Source organism: Dermacentor variabilis, chromosome 1 (assembly GCF_050947875.1).
Source record: "Dermacentor variabilis isolate Ectoservices chromosome 1, ASM5094787v1, whole genome shotgun sequence".
Taxonomy (NCBI): domain Eukaryota; kingdom Metazoa; phylum Arthropoda; class Arachnida; order Ixodida; family Ixodidae; genus Dermacentor; species Dermacentor variabilis.
Window position 1 is genome coordinate 88,732,938 of NC_134568.1, and position 26,005 is coordinate 88,758,942.

General features: G+C 42.7%; 1 protein-coding gene and 1 long non-coding RNA gene across 2 annotated transcripts in view; one reads left to right on the forward strand and one right to left on the reverse strand.

The window, feature by feature from the left end:
• The window catches only part of LOC142578297 (phosrestin-2-like), a gene marked incomplete at its 5' end in the record, with an annotated part of 803,118 nt that overhangs the window by 282,417 nt on the left and 494,696 nt on the right, over positions 1-26,005 (reverse strand). The gene's annotated exons all lie outside the window — the stretch shown is intronic.
• The window catches only part of LOC142571634 (uncharacterized), a 53,461-nt gene continuing 37,096 nt past the window's right edge, over positions 9,641-26,005 (forward strand). The window contains exon 1 of the long non-coding RNA XR_012825916.1: positions 9,641-9,870. This is a non-coding gene — a long non-coding RNA (uncharacterized LOC142571634). The remainder of the gene's footprint in view (positions 9,871-26,005) is intronic.

Here is a 26,005-nt window from a genome sequence, read left to right on the forward strand (position 1 = left end):
CTATTGCCAGCGCAATAACTGAAAGAATGAGTGAATTAGTGAATGAATGGCGCGCGAGCAATTGATAATCTGTCCTTCACTGTTTAGTGACTCGAACACTCCTTTTATAGCAAGACTTCCCCACCCCATTGTCATACTTAACTAACCTACGTAACATGTCTGAATCCTTTAAATAAATAAAACAACAGCGATCTACTTAAGACAATATTATGGGAGGTGGGCCTATTTTGAAGCTACGTCTTGCAACATGCAACTTCATGTATTAACGTTTTCATAGACTGCAAACGTTACGTTAGCATATGTTATACATCAGAGTGTTGCACTAAATTTGCGAAAGATGGATATTGAGCCGAGTAACCAGTCGGGCTTGTTGGTTGAGAAGGCTACAGCGCGGAAACTGACGGAGACAAAGGAGGCACGAAACGCACGCATACACAGCGCTGCGTACTTTGTGTACCTCCGTCTCTCTCGGTTCCCGCGTTGTAGACTTCTACTAGACAGAGATTATAAATAATTTTAAATCCTTAGGCGTTGCGTTTTTTCTCCGAGTATGTTATGGGAAAACCGCACCAGCTAACTCCTGACAAAACTTTCTCAAGTTACTGGTACAGCAGGTCGTGTCAAATATACCGCATTCTTCGAAAGCCCACAAAATTATTATTGTATTACTCGCTGTTCTATTCGCGCCTTATTTACTGTCATCTAGTGCTGGGGGGTACTGCAACCCACTCCTGTTTAGAAATAATTGAAAGGCTACAAAAAAGTTTTTGTACACGTTTATAACGCACACTACAAAGCTCGATTGTGGACTTGTTTATCGAAGCATGCGTTATAAGAATACATAATTGTATAAATATCTTTTGAGCATACGGTTGAAAGAGGAAACACAAAACAACATAAACGATATACGTAACGTGGCTGAGCTACGAGAAAAAAAAAAGCAATTCATACTACAAGACACAGTGAAACTTGTTCAGTGCCTTCGTCTCGCCTATACGCTGCGATGGCGCGTACACGTACAACATACGTTCCCTTCTCTCGCTTATCAGTGTGTCAATTTCAATTTGTTTAAATATAGTTTCTGGGAGTTGAGCGAAATGTGCCGGAACATATGTATTTTAAATTTTTAGTCTACGCTTTGTGCCGCTCATTTGGTATGTGCAATTTGCTGAATTTGGTGTACTTTGATGAACTCTATGCTGTTTTCGCAGCTGTCTAGATAATGGGACCTGCAGCTTTCTCAAGCTGTTTAGGACAGCTTTTCCTGCAGCTGCTCTGTCTTTTTTGTCGTTTCAAGATGGAAATAAACATTGTTATATTATATATTCTATTATATACCTCCCTTATTTCACTCTCTCTCAAAATCAAAGCTATTATCACATAGGAAAAAAAATATCAAGTCCGAGGTAAAAAAGCGGCTTTAAATCCTGGTTAACTTCTCTGCCTTCCTTCGAATTAATTATCAATATTCTTTAATATTCAGAAAAATAAACTGTTTCTTCTAAACCTCTGAGTCGTATTCATATTCAAAATACCCCGATTGATTAGAAACCAACAGAAGGGTAAGTTCTTTTCTTTTTTCCCACGAAAAGCTTTCCAGACTGCTTTGACTTGCAACGCGCAGCCGATACAAAAGAGCACATAATTTGGACAGAGCAAAAAGTCACGCGGTGAGAAGAAAAAAATATCGCAACGCACCTCCTCTAAGTCTTTTCTTAGCTGGGCCTGCTTAAGTTTAAGTTCGTGTATATATATTTTTTTGTTCATCGCTCATGCTTGGACCCGACTGCGGCCTGCAGTATGTATAAATAAATAAAATAGAACCGAAAGCACAGATAAAGGAAACAGAAGATCTCATTGTGTCCTACGCAAAGTCAACGGCACTGTAGTTGTCACATGCTCAGTCGAGACTAAAGCATGCGGGCACATTGTTTGCAGGATTGCCACCCGCATGAACATTGCGAGGATGCTTTAATACCGAGAAGCAGCAATCGCTCAGTCACGTTAACAAGCAAAAAAAATGAAATAAAATAGATAAAGAAGGCGTAGAAGACGAGAACTCTGCGCTTGCAAGCATTATGTTAAAACTCGAGGATAAATCTTGTGGTTTCCCTTATGCTGCTGTGATCGCGCATCGCGCAAAAGGGAGTCGCACACGATATGGAGACACGCGAGGCATTCAAGCTAACGCTTCTTCAAGAGTTATACCTGCGGCATATACTATTTTCGCGCTTTTTACTTTACGCTATCCTTAGAATACAGCAGTGGACTATAAACTGGGGGGGGGGGGGGGGAGGGGTCTCGTAGTTGCTTCGCTCCGCAAGCAACGGAGCGTATGGCAAAAAAAAAAAAGGCTCTCTTGAAAGCTGCCGACTAGAATGAAAATGAGATACGCGAGTTCACGACTTCTTGCTTCCCAAAGCCAAATTGAATGCATAGTCTCAAACGTAAAGCAAACTCAAGGCAGGATGAAAGGCACTATAGTTCACGGGATAATATGTTCAGTGTTGAGAATAGTCGTCGTCCATTATGCCCGCTTTCCTAACATTACGAATTGAATTAACTGTGGACGCTTCCTGCAGGCAATAAAAGGTTAAGCGGGCAGAAGGTACAAGTGCAGCGCTATAATATAGGCAACTCGCAAGGACTTGCCAGAATACGGTACAAGCACATTGAGAGGGCACATTGAGAGGGCATAGCACTCAGCCTGTGGACAGCATGTCTAAGCCGCTACTGCTGCTTTTGCAGGTCCTGCCGTGTTTGTACGCTCTGGCTTCTTCAAGCGATACCGACCGGACGCCACACTTGCTACATCATCTCGCCGACAGAATCGCTGCCTACGCATTGGTGGACCACCTGCCTCGTGGAGTGACGTCATCGGCACCAACAGTATTAAAGGACCATCGAGACACGGGCCACTTCAGAGGGCACGGCGCTCCGCCTGTGGACAGCATGTCTAAGCCGCTACTGCTGCTTTTGCAGGTTCGTTTTCGATATGAAGTTCCATCTTTCCGTAGCGACAACCGTTTTCTGTTAGTTCTGCCTCGCCCTCGTAGATTTTGTCAGACTGTTGCCGATTGTTGGTCGATGTTGTTACTGCTTATAATGTCGGGTGATATTGAAGAAAACCTTGGGCCAATGACTGCCCAGCTATTGCAGATGATACTAGATAACCAGACTGCGGCTGATAGTGGTTTGAATGACATTAAGGTTCAAATCTGTGAACTGAATGCAAAGATAAACAAAGTATCCAATGCACTAGATGGTATCCACGAAATAAAAGCCAGAATAGATTCTCTTGAGGACGCAGTGCGGTTACAAGCCAAAAAACTGGTAGAATACGAGAACAGAGGCAGACGCAACAATTTTCTCGTTTTTGGTGTCGAAGAAAGTGCCTCTGAAACAGACATTGATTTGAAAAAAAGTAGTCATGGAAGAGGTATTTCAGGACAAGTTAAGCATTGAGGTAAAGACGATAGAAAGAATACATAGCCTAGGCAGGATTACAGACGGAAAAAGAAGGCCGGTTGTCATGAGATTCTGTGACTATAAGGAGAAGGAGCACGTGATGAAAAACTGCTACAAACTGAAAGGATCCTCCTACTCCGTCAGCAATGACTATGCACCAGAAACGGTGGAAATTCGAAAGAAGTTATGGGAAAGTGCTGCTTCGGAAAGAGCTAATGGGGTGAAGGTTTCACTCATCCATGAAAAACTGAAAATAAAAGACAAATGGTACATTTGGGACCAAGCACGAGGACAGCGTCGGCAGATAGCGCAAAGCGGGGACAAAACTGCCCGAAAATTGCACTGCTTCTCTGCAGCTACTGCTGCTCCGCAGGGCGCTTCTAATTCTAAGCAGCACGCATAGCTACGTCTTCTTTTGTTGAATGCACGGAGCATTGCAAATAAGATCACAGAACTTGAATCTATTACTCTCTCATAATCCACACGTAGTTATTATTACAGAGACGTGGTTGAATAGTTTAGTTCCCAACGATTGTGTTGTTCCTCCAGGGTATAAAATATTCAGATGGGATAGGGGCTCAAGAGGTGGTGGCGTAGCTGTAGTTGTGAAATCATCAGTTATGGTCGAAAGAACAGACTGTAGTCTTTCAGAAGCAGTGCGGTGCAAAATCTCATTAAATGGCGTTGCATTCATAGGGCCCCGGCTACCACAGGGCCCCGGCTACCACGCCGGAGTTCCTGGACGAATTAAACGCTTTTTTGTGCACTCATTTGAATAATAATACAAGGCTTATAATGACTGGATATTTTAATTTACCACACATAAACTGGAAAACTCTCTCGCCCGGCCATACGGAAGCTTCGAGTGCTGAAAAACTACTGGAAATTATGATTTATCATAATTTACGGCAAATTGTTGAAGAAAATACACGAGAAACTTTATATTCTAAGTCATTGTTAGACCTTATGTTCCTATCTTGCAAAATAGTTGCTAATAGTGTGTCAGTCGAATCAGGAATATCGGACCACAAGATGATATCTGTTGATATACCAATCGATATACCCAGTCGCCGGCGATTACCTGCTTTTAAACTTATAAACGACTACGCACGGGCAGACGATACAACAATAGCAGATAACTTAAGTCTATCATTTAGTGAATTTAAACTTGCGTCATCTAGTGAATCTGTAGAAGAATTGTGGCAACGTTTCAAGGGAATCGTCAAGCATTGCGTAGATAAATTTATTCCTACCCGCATGAAAAAAACAAAGCAGCATAGCCCATGGATAACTCGGGAAATAATACACCTAAAACGCAGAATAAAACGATTACGCAAAAATAAACAAAACCCAGCTCAGGTGTCCAATTTGCGTGCTCAACAAAAGTTAGCGTTACGGGAATCTAAGCAAAAGTACTTTAACATAACGCTTCCTGGGTTCCTAAAATCTTCGCCACAAAAGTTTTAGATGGGCTTAAGGGATAAAAAAGAAAAAATACACCAGATAAAAAGCGGATCTCAAATGATCACGGAAAAGACGCAAATAGCAGACTGCTTCAACGTATTCTTCCAGTCAGTATTTACGAAGACGAGAACAGAGCACGGAAACAATGAGCGCAGTCAATTGGGCGCCTGCGCAATGCGCCCACTAGATATCACTCAGGCTGGCATATTTCAACAATTGCTTATGCTTGATGCCAAGAAAGCAAGCGGGCCAGACGGGATCCCAAGTGAATTTTTACGGCGATACGCTGAATGGGTGTCATTTTACTTAACCATAATCTTTAGAAAATCCTTGGAAACCAGTTCACTACCTCAAGATTGGCGTAGCGGTGTTGTGATTCCGATTTTTAAATCCGGCGGTCGCAATCAAGTTAGCAACTATCGTCCCATATCACTTCTGTGACTTGTAAGCTTATAGAGCATGCAGTAGCAAAGCACATCATTCTTTTCCTTGAAGCCAATAACTTTTTCTTTTCGTCACAACATGGATTTCGGAGCGGATTATCCACTATATCGCAACTCATTGAGACGGTTCATGATTTTTATCTAGCTTTGGATGCCTGCGAACAAATTGATGTCATCTGCATAGATTTCGCAAAGGCGTTTGATAAGGTACCGCATGGTAAATTGCTTTTTAAAACCCAGAACGCAGGTACTGCTCCAAACATTGTGAACTGGATTGCAGCCTATTTGAGTGGTCGTGTACAATCCGTCCGCATTGAAAACATCATGTCTCATCCACTAGAAGTATTGTCTGGGGTTCCACAAGGGTCGGTATTGGGGCCGTCTTGATTTACATGAATGATATTTCCAGTGTTCTGGAATCACCTGTTCAAATGAAACTTTTTGCCGATGATTGTTTGCTTTATACGACAGTGGCAGATAAAACCGACCAAAGGAAAATAAATCGGTGCGTCCAAGGTTGACATGACTGGTGCATAAAATGGGGAATGGAAATAAATTATTCGAAATCGACGTTTACTCATATACCAAGAAAGAAAACTGCGCCTTCCTTTGACTATAAAATTGGTGACGAGTCTTTGTTGAATGTACGTAGCTTTAGGTACTTAGGGCTGATCATTAATCATGACTTGTGCTGGCGCCTCCAAGTGGAGGAGGCCTGCTCTAGGGCTTACGGGAAACTGTTCTTTTTAAGAAAAAAGTTGCAGCATGCACCAACACATTTGAAGCTCATTGCGTACAAAAAATTTGTTCGCCCGGTTTTGGAGTACGCGTCCCTAGTTTGGAGCCCTCACCAACTGTACTTGCGAGATAAACTCGAAAAAATTCAGAGAACCGCGGTGCGTTTTGTTTGTTCGCGTTAATCGGAGAGCCGATTCTGTAACACACATGTTGAAACGTTGCGACTTGGAAGTGCTAGAAACACGACGACAAAAACAACGAATGAAATTCTTTTTCCAGGTTACCAGAAATCAAATAAGAATAAACAAAGCAACATACATTCGCTCCCCTTTAAAACACAGTGCGCGTTTAAACCACAGTGCTAGTGTACAGCCTTATAAAGCACGCCTTGATGGTTTTCAATACTCGTTCTTTCCTTGGTGTATTAATATATGGAATGGCCTTCCGGACTGCACTGTAACAGCACAAAACGTTAGCGAATTTTATACTCTACTAGAATTGTATTACAGGCAACGAGATCATTAAGAATTGATCATGCTTACTGTTATTCTGTGCATACTGTCTATATTTGTTGGCTCCCTGTAATTTGTGTTTGACAATGATGTATGACGTTGTATTGTCGGCGTTGAAATATCTTTATTTTTTTCCTCTCCTGTAATGGCCCTCAAGTGAGGGCTACAGTATTCCTAAATAAAATAAAATATATGTCCCTGGCAAAGTTTGCTTTTAATTATCTTCAAAGAATAATAGCTGAAATTAATCTATTGCCAGCGCAATAACTGAAAGAATGAGTGAATTAGTGAATGAATGGCGCGCGAGCAATTGATAATCTGTCCTTCACTGTTTAGTGACTCGAACACTCCTTTTATAGCAAGACTTCCCCACCCCATTGTCATACTTAACTAACCTACGTAACATGTCTGAATCCTTTAAATAAATAAAACAACAGCGATCTACTTAAGACAATATTATGGGAGGTGGGCCTATTTTGAAGCTACGTCTTGCAACATGCAACTTCATGTATTAACGTTTTCATAGACTGCAAACGTTACGTTAGCATATGTTATACATCAGAGTGTTGCACTAAATTTGCGAAAGATGGATATTGAGCCGAGTAACCAGTCGGGCTTGTTGGTTGAGAAGGCTACAGCGCGGAAACTGACGGAGACAAAGGAGGCACGAAACGCACGCATACACAGCGCTGCGTACTTTGTGTACCTCCGTCTCTCTCGGTTCCCGCGTTGTAGACTTCTACTAGACAGAGATTATAAATAATTTTAAATCCTTAGGCGTTGCGTTTTTTCTCCGAGTATGTTATGGGAAAACCGCACCAGCTAACTCCTGACAAAACTTTCTCAAGTTACTGGTACAGCAGGTCGTGTCAAATATACCGCATTCTTCGAAAGCCCACAAAATTATTATTGTATTACTCGCTGTTCTATTCGCGCCTTATTTACTGTCATCTAGTGCTGGGGGGTACTGCAACCCACTCCTGTTTAGAAATAATTGAAAGGCTACAAAAAAGTTTTTGTACACGTTTATAACGCACACTACAAAGCTCGATTGTGGACTTGTTTATCGAAGCATGCGTTATAAGAATACATAATTGTATAAATATCTTTTGAGCATACGGTTGAAAGAGGAAACACAAAACAACATAAACGATATACGTAACGTGGCTGAGCTACGAGAAAAAAAAAAGCAATTCATACTACAAGACACAGTGAAACTTGTTCAGTGCCTTCGTCTCGCCTATACGCTGCGATGGCGCGTACACGTACAACATACGTTCCCTTCTCTCGCTTATCAGTGTGTCAATTTCAATTTGTTTAAATATAGTTTCTGGGAGTTGAGCGAAATGTGCCGGAACATATGTATTTTAAATTTTTAGTCTACGCTTTGTGCCGCTCATTTGGTATGTGCAATTTGCTGAATTTGGTGTACTTTGATGAACTCTATGCTGTTTTCGCAGCTGTCTAGATAATGGGACCTGCAGCTTTCTCAAGCTGTTTAGGACAGCTTTTCCTGCAGCTGCTCTGTCTTTTTTGTCGTTTCAAGATGGAAATAAACATTGTTATATTATATATTCTATTATATACCTCCCTTATTTCACTCTCTCTCAAAATCAAAGCTATTATCACATAGGAAAAAAAATATCAAGTCCGAGGTAAAAAAGCGGCTTTAAATCCTGGTTAACTTCTCTGCCTTCCTTCGAATTAATTATCAATATTCTTTAATATTCAGAAAAATAAACTGTTTCTTCTAAACCTCTGAGTCGTATTCATATTCAAAATACCCCGATTGATTAGAAACCAACAGAAGGGTAAGTTCTTTTCTTTTTTCCCACGAAAAGCTTTCCAGACTGCTTTGACTTGCAACGCGCAGCCGATACAAAAGAGCACATAATTTGGACAGAGCAAAAAGTCACGCGGTGAGAAGAAAAAAATATCGCAACGCACCTCCTCTAAGTCTTTTCTTAGCTGGGCCTGCTTAAGTTTAAGTTCGTGTATATATATTTTTTTGTTCATCGCTCATGCTTGGACCCGACTGCGGCCTGCAGTATGTATAAATAAATAAAATAGAACCGAAAGCACAGATAAAGGAAACAGAAGATCTCATTGTGTCCTACGCAAAGTCAACGGCACTGTAGTTGTCACATGCTCAGTCGAGACTAAAGCATGCGGGCACATTGTTTGCAGGATTGCCACCCGCATGAACATTGCGAGGATGCTTTAATACCGAGAAGCAGCAATCGCTCAGTCACGTTAACAAGCAAAAAAAATGAAATAAAATAGATAAAGAAGGCGTAGAAGACGAGAACTCTGCGCTTGCAAGCATTATGTTAAAACTCGAGGATAAATCTTGTGGTTTCCCTTATGCTGCTGTGATCGCGCATCGCGCAAAAGGGAGTCGCACACGATATGGAGACACGCGAGGCATTCAAGCTAACGCTTCTTCAAGAGTTATACCTGCGGCATATACTATTTTCGCGCTTTTTACTTTACGCTATCCTTAGAATACAGCAGTGGACTATAAACTGGGGGGGGGGGGGGGGGGAGGGGTCTCGTAGTTGCTTCGCTCCGCAAGCAACGGAGCGTATGGCAAAAAAAAAAAAAGGCTCTCTTGAAATCTGCCGACTAGAATGAAAATGAGATACGCGAGTTCACGACTTCTTGCTTCCCAAAGCCAAATTGAATGCATAGTCGAAATCGCAAAGCAAACTCAAGGCAAACTCAAGGCAGGATGAAAGGCACTATAGTTCACGGGATAATATTTTCAGTGTTGAGAATAGTCGTCGTCCATTATGCCCGCTTTCCTAACATTACGAATTGAATTAACTGTGGACGCTTCCTGCAGGCAATAAAAGGTTAAGCGGGCAGAAGGTACAAGTGCAGCGCTATAATATAGGCAACTCGCAAGGACTTGCCAGAATACGGTACAAGCACATTGAGAGGGCACATTGAGAGGGCATAGCACTCAGCCTGTGGACAGCATGTCTAAGCCGCTACTGCTGCTTTTGCAGGTCCTGCCGTGTTTGTACGCTCTGGCTTCTTCAAGCGATACCGACCGGACGCCACACTTGCTACATCATCTCGCCGACAGAATCGCTGCCTACGCATTGGTGGACCACCTGCCTCGTGGAGTGACGTCATCGGCACCAACAGTATTAAAGGACCATCGAGACACGGGCCACTTCAGAGGGCACGGCGCTCCGCCTGTGGACAGCATGTCTAAGCCGCTACTGCTGCTTTTGCAGGTTCGTTTTCGATATGAAGTTCCATCTTTCCGTAGCGACAACCGTTTTCTGTTAGTTCTGCCTCGCCCTCGTAGATTTTGTCAGACTGTTGCCGATTGTTGGTCGATGTTGTTACTGCTTATAATGTCGGGTGATATTGAAGAAAACCTTGGGCCAATGACTGCCCAGCTATTGCAGATGATACTAGATAACCAGACTGCGGCTGATAGTGGTTTGAATGACATTAAGGTTCAAATCTGTGAACTGAATGCAAAGATAAACAAAGTATCCAATGCACTAGATGGTATCCACGAAATAAAAGCCAGAATAGATTCTCTTGAGGACGCAGTGCGGTTACAAGCCAAAAAACTGGTAGAATACGAGAACAGAGGCAGACGCAACAATTTTCTCGTTTTTGGTGTCGAAGAAAGTGCCTCTGAAACAGACATTGATTTGAAAAAAGTAGTCATGGAAGAGGTATTTCAGGACAAGTTCGGCATTGAGGTAAAGACGATAGAAAGAATACATAGCCTAGGCAGGATTACAGACGGAAAAAGAAGGCCGGTTGTCATGAGATTCTGTGACTATAAGGAGAAGGAGCACGTGATGAAAAACTGCTACAAACTGAAAGGATCCTCCTACTCCGTCAGCAATGACTATGCACCAGAAACGGTGGAAATTCGAAAGAAGTTATGGGAAAGTGCTGCTTCGGAAAGAGCTAATGGGGTGAAGGTTTCACTCATCCATGAAAAACTGAAAATAAAAGACAAATGGTACATTTGGGACCAAGCACGAGGACAGCGTCGGCAGATAGCGCAAAGCGGGGACAAAACTGTCCGAAAATTGCACTGCTTCTCTGCAGCTACTGCTGCTCCGCAGGGCGCTTCTAATTCTAAGCAGCACGCATAGCTACGTCTTCTTTTGTTGAATGCACGGAGCATTGCAAATAAGATCACAGAACTTGAATCTATTACTCTCTCATAATCCACACGTAGTTATTATTACAGAGACGTGGTTGAATAGTTTAGTTCCCAACGACTGTGTTGTTCCTCCAGGGTATAAAATATTCAGATGGGATAGGGGCTCAAGAGGTGGTGGCGTAGCTGTAGTTGTGAAATCATCAGTTATGGTCGAAAGAACAGACTGTAGTCTTTCAGAAGCAGTGCGGTGCAAAATCTCATTAAATGGCGTTGCATTCATAGTGGGCGGCATATGCAGGGCCCCGGCTACCACGCCGGAGTTCCTGGACGAATTAAACGCTTTTTTGTGCACTCATTTGAATAATAATACAAGGCTTATAATGACTGGATATTTTAATTTACCACACATAAACTGGAAAACTCTCTCGCCCGGCCATACGGAAGCTTCGAGTGCTGAAAAACTACTGGAAATTATGATTTATCATAATTTACGGCAAATTGTTGAAGAAAATACACGAGAAACTTTATATTCTGAGTCATTGTTAGACCTTGTGTTCCTATCTTGCAAAATAGTTGCTAATAGTGTGTCAGTCGAATCAGGAATATCGGACCACAAGATGATATCTGTTGATATACCAATCGATATACCCAGTCGCCGGCGATTACCTGCTTTTAAACTTATAAACGACTACGCACGGGCAGACGATACAACAATAGTAGATAACTGAAGTCTATCATTTAGTGAATTTAAACTTGCGTCATCTAGTGAATCTGTAGAAGAATTGTGGCAACGTTTCAAGGGAATCGTCAAGCATTGCGTAGATAAATTTATTCCTACCCGCATGAAAAAAACAAAGCAGCATAGCCCATGGATAACTCGGGAAATAATACACCTAAAACGCAGAATAAAACGATTACGCAAAAATAAACAAAACCCAGCTCAGGTGTCCAATTTGCGTGCTCAACTAAAGTTAGCGTTACGGGAATCTAAGCAAAAGTACTTTAACATAACGCTTCCTGGGTTCCTAAAATCTTCGCCACAAAAGTTTTAGATGCGCTTAAGGGATAAAAAAGAAAAAATACACCAGATAAAAAGCGGATCTCAAATGATCACGGAAAAGACGCAAATAGCAGACTGCTTCAACGTATTCTTCCAGTCAGTATTTACGAAGACGAGAACAGAGCACGGAAACAATGAGCGCAGTCAATTGGGCGCCTGCGCAATGCGCCCACTAGATATCACTCAGGCTGGCATATTTCAACCATTGCTTATGCTTGATGCCAAGAAAGCAAGCGGGCCAGACGGGATCCCAAGTGAATTTTTACGGCGATACGCTGAATGGGTGTCATTTTACTTAACCATAATCTTTAGAAAATCCTTGGAAACCAGTTCACTACCTCAAGATTGGCGTAGCGGTGTTGTGATTCCGATTTTTAAATCCGGCGGTCGCAATCAAGTTAGCAACTATCGTCCCATATCACTTACTTCTGTGACTTGTCAGCTTATAGAGCATGCAGTAGCAAAGCACATCATTCTTTTCCTTGAAGCCAATAACTTTTTCTTTTCGTCACAACATGGGTTTCGGAGCGGATTATCCACTATATCGCAACTCATTGAGACGGTTCATGATTTTTATCTAGCTTTGGATGCCTGCGAACAAATTGATGTCATCTGCATAGATTTCGCAAAGGCGTTTGATAAGGTACCGCATGGTAAATTGCTTTTTAAAACCCAGAACGCAGGTACTGCTCCAAACATTGTGAACTGGATTGCAGCCTATTTGAGTGGTCGTGTACAATCCGTCCGCATTGAAAACATCATGTCTCATCCACTAGAAGTATTGTCTGGGGTTCCACAAGGGTCGGTATTGGGGCCGTCTTGATTTACATGAATGATATTTCCAGTGTTCTGGAATCACCTGTTCAAATGAAACTTTTTGCCGATGATTGTTTGCTTTATACGACAGTGGCAGATAAAACCGACCAAAGGAAAATAAATCGGTGCGTCCAAGGTTGACATGACTGGTGCATAAAATGGGGAATGGAAATAAATTATTCGAAATCGACGTTTACTCATATACCAAGAAAGAAAACTGCGCCTTCCTTTGACTATAAAATTGGTGACGAGTCTTTGTTGAATGTACGTAGCTTTAGGTACTTAGGGCTGATCATTAATCATGACTTGTGCTGGCGCCTCCAAGTGGAGGAGGCCTGCTCTAGGGCTTACGGGAAACTGTTCTTTTTAAGAAAAAAGTTGCAGCATGCACCAAAACATTTGAAGCTCATTGCGTACAAAAAATTTGTTCGCCCGGTTTTGGAGTACGCGTCCCTAGTTTGGAGCCCTCACCAACTGTACTTGCGAGATAAACTCGAAAAAATTCAGAGAACCGCGGTGCGTTTTGTTTGTTCGCGTTAATCGGAGAGCCGATTCTGTAACACACATGTTGAAACGTTGCGACTTGGAAGTGCTAGAAACACGACGACAAAAACAACGAATGAAATTCTTTTTCCAGGTTACCAGAAATCAAATAAGAATAAACAAAGCAACATACATTCGCTCCCCTTTAAAACACAGTGCGCGTTTAAACCACAGTGCTAGTGTACAGCCTTATAAAGCACGCCTTGATGGTTTTCAATACTCGTTCTTTCCTTGGTGTATTAATATATGGAATGGCCTTCCGGACTGCACTGTAACAGCACAAAACGTTAGCGAATTTTATACTCTACTAGAATTGTATTACAGGCAACGAGATCATTAAGAATTGATCATGCTTACTGTTATTCTGTGCATACTGTCTATATTTGTTGGCTCCCTGTAATTTGTGTTTGACAATGATGTATGACGTTGTATTGTCGGCGTTGAAATATCTTTATTTTTTTCCTCTCCTGTAATGGCCCTCAAGTGAGGGCTACAGTATTCCTAAATAAAATAAAATATATGTCCCTGGCAAAGTTTGCTTTTAATTATCTTCAAAGAATAATAGCTGAAATTAATCTATTTCCAGCGCAATAACTGAAAGAATGAGTGAATTAGTGAATGAATGGCGCGCGAGCAATTGATAATCTGTTCTTCACTGTTTAGTGACTCGAACACTCCTTTTATAGCAAGACTTCCCCACCCCATTGTCATACTTAACTAACCTACGTAACATGTCTGAATCCTTTAAATAAATAAAACAACAGCGATCTACTTAAGACAATATTATGGGAGGTGGGCCTATTTTGAAGCTACGTCTTGCAACATGCAACTTCATGTATTAACGTTTTCATAGACTGCAAACGTTACGTTAGCATATGTTATACATCAGAGTGTTGCACTAAATTTGCGAAAGATGGATATTGAGCCGAGTAACCAGTCGGGCTTGTTGGTTGAGAAGGCTACAGCGCGGAAACTGACGGAGACAAAGGAGGCACGAAACGCACGCATACACAGCGCTGCGTACTTTGTGTACCTCCGTCTCTCTCGGTTCCCGCGTTGTAGACTTCTACTAGACAGAGATTATAAATAATTTTAAATCCTTAGGCGTTGCGTTTTTTCTCCGAGTATGTTATGGGAAAACCGCACCAGCTAACTCCTGACAAAACTTTCTCAAGTTACTGGTACAACAGGTCGTGTCAAATATACCGCATTCTTCGAAAGCCCACAAAATTATTATTGTATTACTCGCTGTTCTATTCGCGCCTTATTTACTGTCATCTAGTGCTGGGGGGTACTGCAACCCACTCCTGTTTAGAAATAATTGAAAGGCTACAAAAAAGTTTTTGTACACGTTTATAACGCACACTACAAAGCTCGATTGTGGACTTGTTTATCGAAGCATGCGTTATAAAAATACATAATTGTATAAATATCTTTTGAGCATACGGTTGAAAGAGGAAACACAAAACAACATAAACGATATACGTAACGTGGCTGAGCTACGAGAAAAAAAAAAGCAATTCATACTACAAGACACAGTGAAACTTGTTCAGTGCCTTCGTCTCGCCTATACGCTGCGATGGCGCGTACACGTACAACATACGTTCCCTTCTCTCGCTTATCAGTGTGTCAATTTCAATTTGTTTAAATATAGTTTCTGGGAGTTGAGCGAAATGTGCCGGAACATATGTATTTTAAATTTTTAGTCTACGCTTTGTGCCGCTCATTTGGTATGTGCAATTTGCTGAATTTGGTGTACTTTGATGAACTCTATGCTGTTTTCGCAGCTGTCTAGATAATGGGACCTGCAGCTTTCTCAAGCTGTTTAGGACAGCTTTTCCTGCAGCTGCTCTGTCTTTTTTGTCGTTTCAAGATGGAAATAAACATTGTTATATTATATATTCTATTATATACCTCCCTTATTTCACTCTCTCTCAAAATCAAAGCTATTATCACATTGGAAAAAAAATATCAAGTCCGAGGTAAAAAAGCGGCTTTAAATCCTGGTTAACTTCTCTGCCTTCCTTCGAATTAATTATCAATATTCTTTAATATTCAGAAAAATAAACTGTTTCTTCTAAACCTCTGAGTCGTATTCATATTCAAAATACCCCGATTGATTAGAAACCAACAGAAGGGTAAGTTCTTTTCTTTTTTCCCACGAAAAGCTTTCCAGACTGCTTTGACTTGCAACGCGCAGCCGATACAAAGGAGCACATAATTTGGACAGAGCAAAAAGTCACGCGGTGAGAAGAGAAAAAATATCGCAACGCACCTCCTCTAAGTCTTTTCTTAGCTGGGCCTGCTTAAGTTTAAGTTCGTGTATATATATTTTTTTGTTCATCGCTCATGCTTGGACCCGACTGCGGCCTGCAGTATGTATAAATAAATAAAATAGAACCGAAAGCACAGATAAAGGAAACAGAAGATCTCATTGTGTCCTACGCAAAGTCAACGGCACTGTAGTTGTGTTATGTTGGAGCGCTGCTTTGAAAAGAAACGGCTTTGGCATGATAATAGAACTGCTTAGTAGGTAGCGTGAGCCTTAAAAAAAGAAGAAAAAAGAAAGAAAAAGAGTATATTCTGCCTGCATTTTCCTTACTGTCGATACATATGATACTTTTTCCTCTTGTCTCTAACCAGGTGATAAATTTATGTTTTTGCGAATGCAGCGGGTATGTATGCCGAAAATGTGGTTCGGGAGCTTTCAAAGCCATCTTGAGGCTAATCTGTCTAGTCACCTCCAATCTGTCTAGCCAATCGTTCTATTCCTATTAGCCATTCCGTTTGCTTTCTAGGTGTTATCACAGACAGCCATCTGAAGTTTCAACCGCACGTAAACCATGAAACGCTGCAGTAGGCGTTGGGTATCCGTGCGCCTACCAAGGCGCGCCACAACTTTTCTCATTGTGCTTTATTTTCACTCTACTTTGCATTCATTCATTCGCACATTAACCACGGATTAATCGTTTGGGGCAACACATATCTATGTTATTTGTCTTAAATCCAGCATATACAAAATCAAGCAATACGTTATACAACCCGTAGTTCACCCCGTTCTAATGCTCTCGGCCTACCTGAGCAGCCCAAAATTTCATTTGTAAAAAAGTTATTCAGCTACAATTTAGCAATTATGTTTTTTCAATTGCTCCATTCCCAACTGTCCTTTCAATAAATTCAAAGCAGCTCCGTTAGGAATACCAACACCACTAGGACTACTTCCAATTATAAATTTTGTTACCAATCCTTCGCACTGAATATGGTAAAAAAACATCTACAATAGCTACCATTACACTCTGCAATAATTTTCCTTCTTCACTTGATATACGGCCTACATTTTGGTGTTTCAAACCTTCGCTAAGAGATTTTCAGCTAACTTTTGCTAATTTTCCGTAATATGTATTTGCATTTTCAAGTAAGTACTATTACTTCTGACTCATACCTCCACCACCTAACTGTTCTTTTCTTTTCATTTCAATGTTCACGCTGCACCACATCCCTTCTTTTTCATTCGTTTTTGTTTGTTCTTCCACCTTTTCTCACTGTATAATTTTTTTTACACTGCTAGTGTTACTTCTGTTGCGCCACATGACATTAGAACATTTTTAAGTTGTATTCTTTATTAACATTTGTTTTTCTTGTATATAATATATTAGCCCGCCGTGGTTGCTTAGTGGCTATCGTGTTAGGCTGCTAAGCACGAGGTCGCGGGATCGAATCCCGGCCACGGCGGCCGCATTTCTATGGAGGCGAAAACACCCGTGTACTTAGATTTAGGTGCGCGTTAATGAAACCCAGGTGGTCAAATTTCTGGAATCCCCCACTACGGCGTGCCTCATAATCAGAAGGTGGTTTTCGCACGTAAGATCTCATAATTTAATTTTTAATATATAATTACGTCATTCACTGTTATGCTGCCAACAATTATACAATTATGTTGCAGTTTCTAACCGAAGATCCCGTTTTCAGTAATAATACTTCGGGACCCTCGTCTGTATACTAGATTTATTTATTTATGTTTCGCGTATGAATAAACTCAAACTTCAAACGACGGACAACTTGAATGCATCATGGTTTCAGAGGCAGCGTGCGTATACGTAGTACGTAGCGCAATTCGAATCCATTCTGTCCGCGAGAAGCGTCTACTTCATCATTACCGTGCAGCCGCGGATGCGCGAACGTGAGCTTTCGGGTTCTTTTTTTCTTTCCCCCACATGGCCGGCACCGCGGATAGATGGATGGATGGATGGATGGATGGATTGTCGATGGATGGATGGATGGATGCATGGATGGATGCATGGATGGATGCTTTGAGCGTCCCCTTTGGAACGGGGCAGTTGGTTGCGCCATCAAACTCTTGTTATTATATTGCCTATGTCCTACCTATGTTAAAGAAGACAAAAAGAAAAGGAAAAAGAAACCCACGATGAATTCCCATAACGAAACTTTCTGAAACTCCATTGTGAACTTTGTTTTTGAACGCCTCCATTATTTGTCGTTTCCCGACTTTTCTTCTACCAATCTTCCAATCGCCTCTTACTAATCTCTATTGCCGACATGTTTACTTTTCCCCTGCTCTCGCTGAACCCAAGGGCTTCAGGAGGTCAGAAGTACCTAAATCAACCGCTGAGCCGATATCTTCACATTCTAATACAACAAGGACCATCTTTTCCCTGGCTTTGCCGCAGCAAGCACATGCGTCTTTTTCCTTGTATCTCGCTCTATAAGTGCATGTTCTAAGGCATCCTGCTCTCTCCTCGAAAACTAAAGAGCTTCCCCTTGAGTTATCATAAATTCTTTCTTTCCCGATTTCCTTTTTCCTCTTAAGTAGTTACTCATGGCAGGTTTCTTTTCCATTGCCGCCACCCATGGAAGAGATTATCTCATCCGCTCTGATTGTCCGCTTGACGTTGTTTGTTTCCATGTTGCCTACTATACAGGTCGTATACATGCTGGTAAGCTTCCTAGTTCTCTTATTCTACTGTGAGTCAATGCTCCACTTTGAATCAATCCTCGCCTCCGCACGGATGCGCGGAGGCGAGTGCCATCTGGTAGTCTTGCAAGCAAACCAGCGGCGCGTACTCTGCTGTGATTGGTTGGCCTATCAGCAACGAAACAGCCACGCCGCAGCCACGGTTACGAAACCCGGCGAGGTTCGCAAAATATTGCCGGAGAAACGATCGATCATCATCATCATCAGCCTGGTTACGCCCACTTCAGGGCAAAGGCCTCTCCCATACTTCTCCAACTACCCTGGTCATGTACTAATTGTGGCCATGTCATCCCTGCAAACTTCTTAATCTCATCCACCCTCCTAACCTTCTGCTTCCCCTTGCTACGCTTCCCGTCCCTTGGAATCCAGTCCGTAACTCTTAATGACCATCGGTTATCTTCCCTCCTCATTACATGTCCTGCCCCTGCTTCCCCCCCATTTCTTTTTCTTGATTTCAACTAAGATGTCATTAACTCGAGTTTGTTCCCTCACCCAATCTGCTCTTTTCTTATCCTTTAACGTTACACCTATCATTCTTCTTTCCATAGCTCGTTGCGTCGTCCACAACTTAAGTAGAACCCTTTTCGTAAGCCTCCCGGTTTCTGCCCCGCACGTGAGTACTGGTAAGACGCAGCTGTTATACACTTTTCTCTTGAGGGATAATGGCAACCTGCTGTTTATAATCTTAGAATGCCTGCCAAACGCACCCTAGCCCATAATCATTCTTCTGATTATTTCAGTCTCATGATCCGGATCCGCTGTTACTACCTGCCCTAAGTAGATGTATTCCCTTACCACTTCCAGTGCCTCGCTACCTATCGTAAACTGCTGTTCTCTTCCGAGACTGTTAAACATTACTTTAGTTTTCTGAAGATTAATTTTTAGACCCACTCTCCTGCTTTACCTCTCCAGGTCAGTGAGCATGCATTGCAATTGATCCCCTGAGTTACTAAGCAAGGCAATATCATCAGCGAATCACCAGTTACTAAGGTATTCTCCATTAAATCGTATCCCCAATTCTTCCCACTCCAGGTCTCTGAATACCTCCTGTAAACACGCTGTGAATAGCATTAGAGAGATCGTATCTGCCTGCCTGACGCCTTTCTTTATTGGGATTTTGTTGCTTCCTTTATGGAGGACAACAGTGGCTGTGGAGCCGCTATAGATATTTTTCAGTATTTTTACATACGGCTCGTCTACACCCTGATTCCGTAATGCCTCCATGTCTGCTGAGGTTTCGACTGAATCAAACGCTTTCTCTACGCGTCATCTACCGCAATATTAAATGTTTCGATGATCATCTTACTCTCCAAAATGACCTTGAACTAACCTCTAGATGGTGCGTAACTTGGCAGATGTCCCTTAACACCTCCAAATGCAAGTTAATCTCGCTTGGTTGAAAGCGCCCTAACTGAGTGTTCCACCATTCGGTTAATAATACCGTAGTTTCGGCTGCTCCGTGGTACAAATATCATGGCGTTTATCTTTCATCGGACTTAACCTGGACAACGCATGTAGCAACTGTCTCACCCAAAGCAAGAATTAGATGTATGCGTTAAGAGACAAAGCCGGCAATATCATTACTAATATGGATGAGATAGTTCAAGTGGCTGAGGAGTTCTGTAGACATTTATACAATACCAGTGGCACCCACGACGATAATGGAAGAGAGAATAGTCTAGAGGAATTCAAAATCCCACAGGTAACGCCGGAAGAAGTAAAGAAAGCCTTGGGAGATATGCAAAGGGGGAAGGCAGCTGGGCAGGATCAGGTAACAGCAGATTTGTTGAAGGATGGTGGGCAGATTGTTCTAGAGAAACTGGCCACTCTGTATACGCAATGCCTCATGACCTCGAGCGTACCGGAATCTTGGAAGAACACTAACATAATCCTAATCCATGGGAAAGGGGACGCCAAAGACTTGAAAAATTATAGACCGATCAGCTTACTGTCCGTTGCCTACAAAGTATTTACTAAGGTAATCGCAAATAGAATCAGGAACACCTTAGACTTCTGTCAACCAAAGGACCAGGCAGGATTCCGTAAAGGCTACTCAACAATAGACCATATTCACGCTATCAATCAGGTGATAGAGAAATGTGCGGAATATAACCAACCCTAATATATAGCTTTCATTGATTACGAGAAAGCGTTTTAGACGAGCCGTATGTAAAAATGCTGAAAGATATCTGTAGCGGCGCCACAGCCACCGTAGTCCTCCAGAAAGAAAGCAACAAAATCCCAAAAAAGAAAGGCGTCAGGCAGGGACATACGATCTATCGAATGCTATTCACAGCGTGTTTACAGGGGGTATTCAGAGACCTGGATTGGAAAGAATTGGTGAAAAAATTTGATGGAGAATACCTTATTAACTTGCGATTCGCTGACGATATTGCCTTGCTTAGCAACTCAGGGGACCAATTGCAATGCATGCTCACCAGTGGCGTAACCAGAAATTTCGTTCGGGGGTGGGGGCTCATGATGCAGCTCGGCCTCCTGCTTAAGAGGAAGCTTTAGCTCGGGTGCTCGTATCTAAATACATGTAGAAGAAGAATTCGTTTTTCTCGGCAACCACTTCACCAAATTTGACTAGGTTTGTTGCATTTAAAAGAAAAACTTAAATGATGGCGACTGTTGGTTTCGAATTTTTCATTTAGGCTGTCAATTCTTCATTAAAATTGACCAAAATCACAAATTTTCAGAAAACGATACTATCACGTTCAAAACCCTGTAAGTCAACAATGAAAGACTGACATCATGATTCTGTAAATTGCATCTAATAGTATATCTACAGCGGACAAAATTGTTATGTTACACATGAATCTAAAAAAATTATTATTCTGGAAATACAGCTTTGAAGAACCCTTGTACCACAACGTAATCAATTCCCGTAATATACAAATTGACAAACCAAATTTGTCCGCTTTGACTGTTATAATAGATGCCGTTTACAGAACCGCGATATATGTTCTTGATGCAGAGCTATTAGTTTGTAAACGTCGCGCTTCTATTTTTTTTCGAACTTTCAAATTTTTCAGTATATTCTAAACAAAGTTCAGGCCCTAAATCGAAATTCCGCTTCCAACAGACACTACAAGTTAACTTTGGCTCTCAAATGCCACAAATTTCATTAAAAGTGATCCAGGGGTTATCCCAGAAAAGCATTTCTGCGTTTTACATGTATTTGAATAAGCCGCGTCGGAGTTGGGCGCTAGCTAAAGCTTCCTCTTAAATAATTTGTCTAGGGATCAAATACATTAATAATAACTGCATTGTCATTACCAAAGATGCTGAAAACGAATTCTTGAACGCTGCGCACTGTCATAACAACTAAAATATGTACTTTTTCATAAAAGAATATACTTGTATGTGCCAAAAATTGTGCCCAATATAACTGATACCAATCCTTCCATATATTTTGTCAATTTATAAGTAAACAACGTATCACGCGAACTCTAGAACTATATCAGTTCGAAACGAGCAAAGCAGTGCATGCCGCTGATATGAAAAATATCAAGGCCATGAAAGGAACAAGTTGAGGATAAATATGTTAATGAAACTTTGTCATTCAAGATCCTTGTTGACATTCTTTTACTTATGCGACCGCCAGTGAAAAATCTCAATGGCGCTGTCATTTGTTCCGAAATATTACGCAGGAGCAGCTGTCACCGGTCGTGTATTGTGAGTAATTGCACCGAAATTATAGTCGCAACAGAGAGCGCGCATAAAAAGCACGAGTTATGGAAAAATTTACGAGGGCGAATCAAATGAAAGTGAGCCAATGCCAATACATGACAAACGGGGTACTTTATTTAAAAGCAGTCTCTATGATCATTTAGACATTTGTCCCATTGACTAACAAGTCGAGTGATTCCCGTCTCATTAAACTCCTTGGGTTCCTGCTTCAAAAAGTCTGCAACTGACTCTTTCACGTCATCGTCCGACACTAATCTGGTTCCCTTGAGCTGTTTTTTCCTGTTGGCCCAAAATGTCGATGTCGCAAGGCGACAGGTCTGAGCTGCATGGCGGATGTTGCAGCGTTTCCCACTTGAACATTCCCAGTTTTGTATTAACCACATCAGCGACGTAGGGACGGGCATTGTCGTGGAACAAGATGACCCATTTGTCAATTTTCCACGCAGTTTGTTCTTGATTGCGACACGCAGCCGATGTGGCCTGTCACAATATCGGAAACAACTGATAGTCTCTCAAGATTTAGAAAATTCTATCAGTAATGGCCCCTGATGATCGAACAAAAAAGCCAGAACCATCTTCCCGGTGGAAATGACGGCCTTTCCTTTCTTTGGAGGTGGTCAATTGGAATGATTCCACTGTAAGCTTTGCCGTCGTGTTTCAGGCTCGTAGTAGTGGCACCATGGTTGGTCTCCGATCACAATTGCAGACAAGAAGTCGTCGCCCTCATTGTGATACCGGATCAGATGAGTTAAGGCAGCGTTGAACTTCTCCGTCTTCTGGCGGTGGTTCAATATCTTCGGCATCCATTGCGCACACAAGAGCCGATAACCAAGATGCTCATGAATTATGGCGTGAACCGAAACGTGACTGATGTTCACACGCTCTGCCAGTTCATCGAAGCTTATCCTCCGTTCCTGTCTCATCAGCTCATCAACCTTTTCAATTTTGTTAAAGGTGATTGCGCGATGAAATTGGCCCGGGCTTGCATCGTCTTTGCAACTTTCATGTCCTTCTTTGAACCGTTTGCTCGAACGCTTCACATTGGCCAATGAAATGCAATGTTCAACGTGCACGGTATAGCTATGGCGACGAATTTATTTTTGGGAACAACCTTCAGCTGTTAAAAACCTCACGGCACCATGCTGCTGAACTTCTGGAGCGTCATGCCGTCACACAACCACGTTCAACCCAGTGTATGAAAGCATCGAAAAACACTTATCCTCACACCTGCGTGCTACTTTTGTAAATGAGAGATGCCTTGGGGCTACGCGCATGCCTCGCAGATAATGAACCGAACAATTGTTGCGCGGGGTGGGTTGGCTCACATTCAGTTAAAACGTACTCGTACATTAGAAATGCGAAGATACAATGAAATATACAAATGCGAAGATACAGCTTCAAAAAGGGCAGAAAGTGTCACTGGAAACAAAGTTTACGTTACGTATACACAATACCTCGAAAACAATATGTTTAAATATACGTATAATTCTCCAATAAATCTGCGTATATAAAGAAAGTCACTTCATCAAACAAGGCAAAGAAACATGTTGCGCAATCACAGATTCACAGAATCTAGATCCCGCCCCCATTCATTCACTGCCCCCATGTATCGCGCGCGACAGAAGGCGGCGCGCTTCCTCCCCGCTTTTCTCCTTTGCGCACAAGACTGAGCCACCATCGTCGGCTCACCCATTCCAGCCTCCCCCCCCCTCCTCCCTACGCTTTCATTCGCACATACAGCATGCGGCGCACGGTCTCGATGTTATCGCCCGTGGACTTTATACAAAACACGAGGGCGACAGCGACGGTAGGAGTGCGGCTGGAGTGTCCATATAATTGCTATCGCAATAATATCATAAGAGCATCGGGCAACTGATGTGTCCCGTGGTCCATTACTTTCCGCAAAAGAAGTAACAAAATCAAACTTTACCATGCAACAATTCGCTGCGCCGCAACAATGTCTGTTTTTCTTGTGTGTGGCCGGGGCACCGAAATAAAAAAATGCAAAGAAAAGTATGTTGGCCACAATCGAATGCCTACTTTAGGCACCTGATGTGGCTACCGACGGAATATGGGAGAAAATGTGAGACACTTGGTCCAACGAGAACCATACGCATATTACTCCATATCCTATACTGGCGAGACAAGGGTTTCCGGAGAGGTTGCGCTCAAGCGAACGCGGTGCAATCCGTCGAGTCCCCGCAGTGATGGCGGCGAGTGACCATTGTTTCTTTTTCTCGTCTGCTAGCCAGAAAGCGTCCAAAACTCTGCCAGGCGAAAATCCACTCGGCCATAGATTGATAGAATAAACTTTATTTTCCAACGGATAAGGTGGTATACCCACCCCCCGACACGCAGGTCAGGGGGCGAGTGCCGCCGCCCCAGATGCAGGCTGGGAGGTCTTGGGTCCCAGCAGCCTCTTCAGCCAGTTGGACGAGCCAGAGCTGGAGCTCAGAGTCCGAGCTCCGCAGCAGGGTCTCCCAGGTGTCTCTACTACCTATTTTGTGCGTTCCCCCGGGAGAGTACGGACATTCCCATATTATGTGGTCGAGGGTCCCTCTCGCCCCACAAAGATTACATCTATCGCTCCTGGCCTCGGGGAACATGTGGTTCGCCATAACGGGGTGCGGATACGTATAAGCTTGTAGTCGTGTCCACGCGACTGCTTGTCTGTTGTTTAATTTTGGGTCTGGCGGGGATACCAGTCTACGAGCCAATTTATAATGCTGCGTGATCTCCCCATATTTTAGCATGTGCTCTCCGCTCCCTCGCTCATGGAGGGGCCCCGTAGCGGCTCGGCAGTAGAGATCTCTAGCGAGCTCGTGGGCTGCCTCGTTGCCGGGGACGGCTTCGTGCGGCCAGAGAAAACCGATCGTGCACCGAAGTGCGCCGCGTGGTGGTCTGGGCAACAAAAGAAAAACGCATGCGCTCTGGCTGTCTCTGGCAGCCCGCGGGTAGGGTAGCGCGAACAAAAAAAAAAATCCAAGAGGCTCAATTTGTCCTCGCGAATAAAAGTCAAAGTAGAAAAAATAAATAAGAACGTAGTTACCTTGGCTGGCTTTAGCGTCTTGACATGGATGCTTTGGTGTAAGTGAAAAAAAAATGTTGATATTTTTTTATGTGACTTGACGGCACAACTGAACCACCACAACGCTTCGTCTCATCGGACCTCGCTGCGTGCTTTGTTAATTTTTCTGAGAGAGTGTTAATTTGGCTTGTCTCGTTGTATGTTCCCATGTAAGATTTTAGAAAAGTCGATGCACCTTTGGCGTCAAATATTTATAGGAACATTAAACCCACAAAGTTCCGCAGTTGAATATCTAAAGCACAAATTTGGAAATTTCAATGCACCTTTCACATGAAAAGTTTATGCGATCTTTATACCCATAAAGTTTTGGAATGGAAATTCATGCGCTCCGTAGATACCGCGGCCTCCGCGAGACGCTGCGGCGAGCCCCTTCGCCATCAAAACGCCCTTGAAACTTTGTGCTCGGATGGGGCTGCTTGGCGTTATGTGACTCCCGGTGCACGGGCGTTGCCGCAAAATCCAGCCCGACCTTGCAATGTTCGCGGTGAAATGTGTTTTCGAGCATGAAAAAGATATAAACAAAATTCAGAATGATTTCCGGCGCCAGGGGTTGCCGTGGTCGGCGGTGCACGGACAGCACGAAAAAATTTCGGGGGGGAGGGGGCTGAAGCCCCATAAGCCCCTCCCCCCCCTGGCTATGCCCCTGATGCTCACTGACCTGGAGAGGCAAAGCAGAAGAGTGGGTCTAAAAATTAATCTGCAGAAAACTGAAGTAATATTTAACAGTCTCGGAAGCGAAGAGCAATTTACAATAGGTAGCGAGACACTGGAAGGGGTAAATGAATACATCTACTTAGGGCAGGTAGTGACGGCGGATCCGGATCATGAGACGGAAATAATCAGAAGAATAAGAATGGGCTGGGGTGCGTTTGGCAGGCATTCTCAGATCACGAACAGCAGGTTGCCATTATCCCTCAAGAGGAAAGTGTATAATAGCTGTGTCTTACCAGTACTCACCTACGGGGCAGAAACCTGGAGGCTTATGAAAAGGGCTCTACTTAAATTGAGGAGGAAGCAACGAGGTATGAAATGAGGAATGA